Here is a 10,017-nt window from a genome sequence, read left to right on the forward strand (position 1 = left end):
AGCGAGAGATGATTACCCGTCGGCAGTCGACACAACTATGCCGGCCTGTTGGAACCGGACATACACAGTTTGATCCCTGAACACGACACACTTAGACAATTATGGCGGGTTTTAACACCTTGTGTACGGTGATCGCTATCCTGACGCAAATAGATGTTTTTTCCGTTTGGCATTGTTACTGGCCACGGTTATCGTGCTGGTGTTAGGGACAGAGAAAGCCTTAGAGGAAGGCGAACGGGCAACCGCCGGAGCTCTCGCGCGGTGCTTCGAAGGACCTTTTTTACAATCTTACCGACAAAACTGTTAAAACTGTGGAACTTTCTTTTTTACTCCCGGGCTTCGCTTCGTTTATTTTGCTTTCACCTGAGACATATCGTCAGTGAAAATTCTTAAAAATGTACTTGAACTTCTATCATTAGTTATAGGGAGTCCGCTGCTGAACACAGGCTTCCCCTAAAGATTTCTAGACTTTTTGACAATCGAGCGACTTCCTTCGACCTCGATCAGGTCATCTGTCGATTTGTATGTGAGAGTCAATGTTGCACTTGCTGGTATGTGGTCTCCATTCCAGAACATTCTACCCCATCTCTTATCAATCCTTTTGCGTAATTATGTAAGACTTAATTAATAACAATTATAATAAAGCTTATCTGCTGAAATTATAATAACAAATAACAGGGAAGAACTTAAGTAATCTGTATGTATTAAAAAAAAATACATAAATGTCTTTATTCGGAATAGTAATACAGTTTTTTTAAATATAATATTCGATCTGAATTAGTTAAGTAACTGTATCGTAGTTATGAACTCCCACCTATAATTTTAAGAAAGAAGGAAATGGGTGCCCCATTATTTTTTTAACAAGCACGAGGCAAGCTAAATAAAGGGCAATGCTCATTTCAGGTGCAGTCGTAACATTGAACTTTAAGGCAATTGATCATAATTTAAGTTAGCCTCAAATCTACGGGTCGCATCTCAAAATATTTTACTTTAGCTTGCAACAGGATCTATGAGCAACACAATCGATTAATACACATCAAAAAAGGTATTACTATTTTTTATTTTCTTGTTGGTTATAATTTCTAAAATCTGTAAACGCAGTTTTAATTTGTAATACATTTGAATAAAATTATGGATAATATTTAATAATAATTACTTTATGCGGAATGTATGATTGAATATATACGTGTTATATTATATTTTCGCCTGTTACTAGCGGCTTCACTCGCCTAAAAAGGCTTACCCAATTACCCGAAATATAGTATATATGTCACCTCAACAAAAGAATCAAAAAAGAATCTTATAAAAAAATTCAATGTAACTTAAGTATATACTAATCTAATTTTTTTACTAAGAGACAACTTCTTTATAATGATTTCTTATGTTTACGCGAATGTTAGACAATGAAATAAAACAAATTATTTACGGATTATATTATGCCTAATAAATTGCTTTTGTCTTACGTACTTTAACACGAGCAAAGCCAGAGAAAAACGTAGTTGAAAATATAAAAAATAGATTCGAATAGATCTGTTATAGGATATAAGCTTTCAAACTATAAGTGTAGGTAAATCTCAGCTTAACCACTCGGATACAAGGCTTGAGTGAGCGTGAGTATTTTAGATAAACAACACTATATTTATAACTTTTTAATAAAAAATTATATTATAAACAAATTTGGCGAAGTCTAGGTACTTAGGCTTCACAGGCTTTTTGGCATTCTTCTAAGGTCTTGAAGTTGTTAGCGTTTCCTCTGCAACCACCGTATACGAATTCCCTGCACGCTTTTATCTCTGGATCGTATCCGTATCTGAAAATAGTTAGTGTTAACATCGGCTTCACGGAAAGATGTAAAAATTGTGTTTAGTTTGCCTGTTCGGATATATATAACTGTGACTGGTTTTTCTATCATTAAAATTACTCAGTCGCAGTTCGGAGTCAGGAAGTTGACGGTGTGATACTCCCGTGCCTCGGAAAGTACGTAAAGCCGTTGGTCCTGCACCTGATCTCTGTCCGATCATGTCGGTTTGCCGTCTCACCGAACTGCACCGATTGAAGAAACGGAGAGCGCACCTGTATATTGCGCACATACTTGTGCACTATATTTCCTGCGTTGGTTGATCTTCTTGGTTGAAATTGGCCGTCGTGGCCGAAATTCAGTTAGGAAGGAAACGGCTATACAGACTGGTTTCTAAACGATGCACTAACGTGGGAATATGGCGAGTAATAAATTATGTGATGTATATTAAAATGGTTTATTCTAGTTACGTTTCCGTGCTTTAGTGGCAGCGTGTTGAGGCCCTGGGTTTGTATTCCAGGTCGGGCAATACTTTCTAAATACTATTTTTCCGGGATTCGATCGCCTAGGAACGTCAGACTACCCGTTCGCCCAACCTTACCTTACTTTTACAAGGTGCTATAAAGTGTTACGCCGACTTCATATCGGAGTAAGGGCAGGACGAATAAGTCATAAGTTGAGATGTACGGAACTTCGACTGTCAGTTCTTTAATAATTTATAGTCGTGTTTGTCAAGTCGAGACCGTCTGCGCGACGTCTTAGTCGACTACTTACCTATAGAAATGTGCTCGGCACTCCAATCTTGAAGGGCAAGAGACAAATATTTTCTGAAACATATAAATTCGATTAATTATATGAATAATGTCGAATTTTAATGGTCTGGTCCAGCGACAACGATCTTAGGTTAGAATCTAAAGATTTTCTAACATTTTCTTAGTACTGAAGAAGAGAAACTGCTCAGTTACCGAAAACTAGAAAACCACATATGAATTGAATTGTAATAATTCTGTATAACAATAATCTACTATCTAGAATAATAAGAATCCCGGGTCATGCAAAATGATATTTGGATTTTTCTGCTCAGTATCAGCCTCCATTCTCATTCCGGAGTCTGGAATTTGTGCCCAACATGGCGATAGGCTCGCCCTATCGCATCATGGGACGGAGCACACTGGGTGAAAAGTGGGTGCCCTAGTTGCGCTCTCTGATATCTCCCTTCGGGGATAAATGTGTGATGTGGGTTTGTTTGTTTTATAAATAATACAATGAGCAAGCCGTTCGCGTGGGAGAAAACGACGCGATGGGTCATTATCGTATAAGTGTAAATTAGAAAGCATTGGCACTGAACTGCGGTCGTGGTGCAAATATAATTATACTAGCTTTTGCCCGCAGCTCCGGTCACGTGATAAAGTATTTCTGGGCTAAGGTTTTCCGTTATTAAAATACCGCTATATATTTCCCGGAAGCCTATGTTGTTCCCAAGTTCTTAAACTATCGCCATACCTTTCATCTAAATCCGTTAGGTAGTTTTTGAGTTTAACGCATTCAGACAGACAGATGTGCCCGGGGGACTTTGATTTATCATATATTTTTCGAACTTTTTAAGGAGAACAATTCCGTCACACATCGCGTTCAAACAAACAAACTCTTCAGCTTTATATAATAGTAGATTTATTGTAATTAAATGACGAGATGAGTATAGCGGCGTTAAGATCGCCGTCACTGCAGAGGAATAGATCTTTGGAAGAGAAGATTTTCAGTCAGGCAGATGTTGCGCTTTACTGGCCGCGGGCCTTCTGATAGTTTCTATTCGGAGGTGGTATATACCACGCGTCGCACAAACTACTACCGCAACTGAAAACCGAGTATCGCCATCTAGCGTTGTAGTGCCTTCTCATTAAAATTATGCTACCACATCGAACATCTCGCAGTTCCAGTTAAGTTCACGAGATGGCGTTGTATACTAATTGTACCGACACGAGCATGTCGCTTGCCTTATTTTAAGCGATACGACCATGATCTGACCGTAACGTGACACACTTGCATCGGCCACTCTGGCGGGTCAATACCTTGTGTACGGTCATCGCTATTCGTGTGGTTATAAAATATGTCCTACCACCGACAAAATATGCCTATGAAATAAAAAAATATATATTTGAAGTTATATAAACAGGAACACTTACCGGTGTCGACATCGCTCTCAGCTATTTCATATTGAGGACGCGGACGCGAATCTGTAAAAAATTAAGAAACGCAGTCCCATTAAATTGTCAGGGAAGAAGGAGGACGATAATTCGATATGGCCGTAATTACTTGTCTTTACGCATATTATTTTTATAGATTTCTTGAAAATAAGTATTTGATTTACACTAGAATTAGAAACATATTTATATAAGGCAATACTTTTGTCCCCTTAATTTCTAAGTTATACATTTGGTCGGCAGGGGAATCACAAGGAGCTTACTTATAAGTAATTGTAATAAAAGTTGATAAGAAAGCTCAACATTTTTAGATTTTCACAATATTTTCAAAATATTTTAAATATTCTATAATTTAATTAAATGTAGTATTTACAATATTTCTTAACACTTAAACAAATATTTATACAGCACAGTAACGTAAAGAAATATAATAACTTCATTATGGTTAAAGATCACAAATGTACTGTCCAAGAGTATAAATAATTATGTCTAGATAAAATTATTTCGTGTGACGTAAACTTGACCTCATGCAGGGATGCATTCAGATGATAAAACAAAACAAAAACATATCACGCATTTATCCCCGAAGGGGTATGCAGAGGTGCAACCAGGGCACCCATTTTTCGCCAAGTGTGTTCCGTCTCATGATGTGATAGGGAGCGAGCCTATCGCCACATCGGGCACAAATTCCAGTCTCCGGGCTGATACAGAGCAGAAAAACCCAAATATCACTTTGCCCGACCCGGGTTTGAACCTAGGACATCAGAGCGCTGCCGTACCGCGCATGCTGTACAACTACGCCACCGAGGCTGTCATTCAGATGACGTGGATGATACTAACCCAATTGAATTATACCAGAAATTTAAACATAGTTGATTATTAGTTTGCCCTCTCAAACACTTTTCGTGAGATAAAAGTCCCGTGTACTTTTCCGGGCTAATAAGTAGCCTGTATAAATATGTTATCCTATCCAAAATCTGATTTATTCGTGAGTAATCTTTCTCCCAAATCCGTTCAGTAGTTTCTGAGCTCAGTTCTCACAAAGATTAAAATGTCTTCACATTATTTTGTATTTATAATATTAGTAATAAATAAGATATATTTGCTATCGATCGCCTGATTCACCAGAAGTTAATTCCATGAGTTCCTCGGGATTTGAACTTTGGCTAAGGCGATATGCTCGTCATATATCACAAAAATAATCAGGAAACGTGAGTTTTCTGCATACCCCAGCGAAAATAAAGCGTGAGTATATGTTATCTAATGATTTCTTAGAATGCTGTTGTTATGTTTATATATTTTCATATCACGGCATATATTAAGTTATTAAAATGATAACTTGTTATGGTCCAGTTATTAAATTTTAAATATGTTATTTAGTTTTCGCAGTCGATAAAGTATCATTGTTGACTAAAAGATATGTGGCCAGCACATTGTTTTGGTTTTAAAAGAGCGATTCTAGTGCGCTATCAAACACTAGGCGTGATAAAAAATCACAAGAGTGCGGCACCACACACGACGTGTTTTAATGAGCGCTAGAGAAGTGCGTCTAAACCGTGGGCAAAACACACACGCTATGTGGTTAGCCGATGTGCAGTCCCATGAGCTGTAGTACCGTAGCGCTCATTTTTACACGCTAGGTGTATGAAACCGCACTGGCGTTTGAGTGTGTTACACAAGTACGGAACAACACACTTGGGTCCTTATTCTGTATGACAATGTAAACTCGTAGGCCCCCGTACACGAGGCTGTGTCATCTTCGTGAAATTTGCGTGGAATGGTATTGTGTAGGCTAATTTCTATTGTCTTGAACGTGCTGTGGTGTGTTACGAGCTTATTACGCACTGTCAAATAGGGATAGAGAATAAGGTCCCTGGTTAATTACATTTTCGATTTCCAAGCCAGATGACACCTTGCGTGGGTATAGAGTCCAGTTTTGTTGAGGGTACGATCAGGCTTGCATGGGCGAATTCGCAATCCTGCCTGTCGATTCCTAATGCCTTTTGATGTTTACATACTTGTAGTTTTTGTAAATAAATGAAAAACGTTCAATATCTGTCATATTAATAACAATAGAGTTTAATGTTTTACAAGTAGGTTCTTACCTTTTCCCTAATTTGAGTTGAGGCCTTCATCCACGCTGGTATCGGTAGAGTTCACATACTTACGTTACATTGCGTTTTAATTGGTTTCACTGGAGTACAGTCAGCCAAAAAAAAAACTGACAAAAGTCCAAATCGTTTCTCTAATTTTGTGCTCTTAGCAATGAATTATTCTGCATTTAATGAATTATAAAAGGTTTGAATTATTTTTCTAAAAATAAATGTTTCTATTTAATTTAACGTGTAAAGATTTAAAGTTGTAAAGTTTTGCATTTGTTCAACTGTTCTTGCTGACGGTACATTTGAAGTTTTAACGTGGCCTGGGAAGTCGGGATTAGTTATGCGTTTCTAAGACTCATGTGGACGGGATCTACGGTCGGTCATAGCTGCTGCATGTACGTGTGGATGCAAAAACTTTATCATAGAGATAAGTCGATAACAATATTATCAAGTCTCTCAACTTGAGACCAGTTGCTTGTAGATAATAATACTTTATATAGATTATAATCTATACATATTATAAAACTAAGTCCACTTTTCTGTATGTCTGTTTGTTATTAATTTTCTCAAAATCTATTTAACGGATTTCATGAAAATTGGTATGGAGATAGTTTAAAACCCTAGGAACGTTATAGACTACTTTCTATCCGGAGAAAATATATAGCGTGACTTTTCTCCCGGTAAACTCCGTCACGCGAGCGAAGCCGCGAGCGAAAGCTAGTACATTTTCATTCATTATTAATTATACAATAGACATAAATAAAGGTGCGTGGCGATGCACGAAGAGGCCCAATTTTGTATTCATAGTTCTTTAACACTGCGTATTCTAATGGACATAGAGTTTAAAATACATAGAAAATAGATGAAGATTTTTGTCGCAAAGCTGCGTCAAAGTAATTTAGGCCTTGCATAGACGCGATATATGCCGAATGATCTGCGTTTTTAAACGTAGTGAAAATTTCGAGCAACTTTTTTTGATAATGTTGTTTTGGTATTTTTAAGCGCGTCCTGCGAACATTGTAGCCTACAAAATCGTAGAGTGTAGAGCCCAGTGATCGAATCGCGGCGATACAAAGTTTAATAATCCTTCAGGACAATAAAAAATGTGTCGATAGTAAAGTTTATTAATTTTTCAAGCTAGATTTGTAGAATATAATTTGGCTATCCTGACGTTAGATTTACTTTAGTAGGTATGGCTAGGTTTATAAACTCCATCTTTTAGCTATTGATTCAAACTCTGGTTTTGGTCTTAACCGACTTGACGTAGGAGTGCGACCCTCGCCGCAATCAGGAAGTAATAGGGGACGCGTACTACACATTTCTCATAGGTGTTCCTAGTAATTCAAAATACAAAGAAAGCTTTGTAGGCATAAAAAACTTAGGAGAGGTAGCTATCCCTTCTCGCCCCTAAATAAAACAATGGCCGTGACGTCATTTGACTAACTTCAGGGCAAGCCAAATTCATTACATTAGTCAAGGCAGGCATCTTCGCATTCTTCCTTAGTTTCGAAATTGTTTTCATTCCCTTGACAACCGCCGTATATAAATTTTCTACACTGCTTTAGGTCATTATCGAATCCATATCTGAAATGAAGATTTTTTTTTTATTAATCTATTTTAATAGGACTTGCGTATAATGTAAACGTAATTATTCTTTACTTTTATGATATTAATTGGTTTTCTGTAATTTTTAATAAATGTGCGCTTTACAATAAAGGAAATTACATTCAAAATAACATTGTGCGATTTAGAATAAAAGAAGTTACATTCAAAATAACAGTTAAATTTAAGTAACGTTTATATGACCTCACTATTATTTTATTTTCTGTATTTTTTTGGCAGTAGTAACTCTTTGAAACATCCAGAGACAATATTAATATATATAACCGCGATTAAATCCATAAATAGTTTTATTTCAATAACATTATTTTTTGGAACTAACCTTATAGTATTTGCTTTGCAAGGTCCGATATACAGTTTTAAGTCACATATATCTTGAGAGTCTGAAATTAAACAATTTGCTATATATACCTCCGTAATTCGTATCAAACATAGCATTTTTATTTATTATATATTATTTATTTATTAGGGTTCATTTAGTTTTACAAAAATAATACTATCAAAGTATTTGAGGACATAAATTATTCATTGCGTTTGATAATAAAGTACACACAATAAATAAGTCTGCTAATTGTTTATTTCTGTGCCTAATTTTTTATGACTTTGTCATGTAAGATTTATATATTTTTTTTATTGCTAATGACAAGACGAGCTACCGTTCGCCTGGTGGTAAGCGACACGCCCATAAACAGTCAAAACATTATCCAACACCTTGAATTACTAAGTATTGTTGGGTATTCCACTGCGCTCGCCATCCTGAGACATGAGATGTTAAGTCTTATTATGTCCAATAGTTACACTGGGTACAATTGTTTATTTACACAATTGTTTAAATTTAATTTATAATAGTTTAATTTGTACATAATATTAGAATATAGTACAAAAAATTACCTGTATCTCCATTGCAATTAATAATGACGATTAAAAAAAGAAAAAAGAAAATCTTCATTGTACACGCCTTAATTATTTCGAAATATTTTTACAAATACAACTAAATGTGTTAAGCGTGTTTATATAATTTAACCTCGACAGTATATTTTCAAATGTAATAAATCTACATAATATATTAGCATTTATATTGCCTGTTCAAGTCAATACAAACAAAAATATGGATGTATGTTTGTTTGCTATTCTTTTTCATTATTGACAACTTTTTTTATACAGCTGTCTGTATAAAAAAAATTGACCCTGGAAAAGGGACCCTACTGTACCTGATGGTAAGTGGAGTGGGGTCCAACAGAATGTCGACTGACGAGAGGTGATTATCCCTTGGTAGTCGACACAATTATGCCGGTCTGTTGGAATCGGATAGGCGGATCCCGGAACGCGACACACTTACTTGGGTCACTTTCTCGGGTTTCGCTATCCTGAGATATGAGATGTTAAGCCTCATTATGTCCAGTAGTTACGCTGGTTACAATGTCCTTTAAACCGGAACACAACAGTTGCTACACACTGCTGCGTGGCCGCGGAAATAGACATTGCGGTGGTACTTACCCAGGCGGACTCAAATACGAGAGATCTACCACCAGTTAGCAGCCAGTAGGAAGCCCGGAGTTTCTTTCTGCCTTTCTTCTTCGGGCAATCATCACTTAGGTAACTAGTGAAAGGCTGGTAGTAGGCGAGGATCGCGACGCGTTATCCTTCTATTTCCCCCTACTTGCCAGCCCGAGCTGGTTACTTCGGTTTGTACCTTGTTTTTATTATAAATTTTATCCCTTATTTAAAATGTCCATAGTTATATAAGTAGTTTTAATAATTGTTTAGAAATAATAATAATTATTCTTATGCTTTGTTTTGACGTATCATAAGTGCAAATTTGTTCGCCTACGTGATAAATAAAGTATTTTATTTTTATTTTTTATTAGTAGTAATACCCTAAACCGACGGGAATGCATGAGAGGATTGATGCAGGTGGAGGAAGCGAAACATATTATTATATAACATAGTCTCTGCCTACTCTTATGGGATAGAGGCGTGATTTTATGCACCTTCACGCATACGAAGTCAGGAACGAAGCGAAGTATAGTAGTATAGATAAAATGTTTTCGGCAAGGGAAGTGTATGTAGGCAGTTAAGATATAATTTAATTAATTCAGTATTTCCGACACAAATGACAAAATGCAACTGCAATATGCATCAGAATTCTATATAAATAAATGTGTTTTTGACGTGTCGGTTACAATAATTTGATATCAGGCCTGTTTGTATACTGTCCCACTGTTGGGCACGGGCCTCCTCTAGTACGGAGAGGGATTAAGCCTTAGTCCACCACGCTGGCCTAGTGCGGAATGGT

This window comes from Manduca sexta, chromosome 18 (genome assembly GCF_014839805.1).
Source record: "Manduca sexta isolate Smith_Timp_Sample1 chromosome 18, JHU_Msex_v1.0, whole genome shotgun sequence".
Lineage (NCBI taxonomy): Eukaryota > Metazoa > Arthropoda > Insecta > Lepidoptera > Sphingidae > Manduca > Manduca sexta.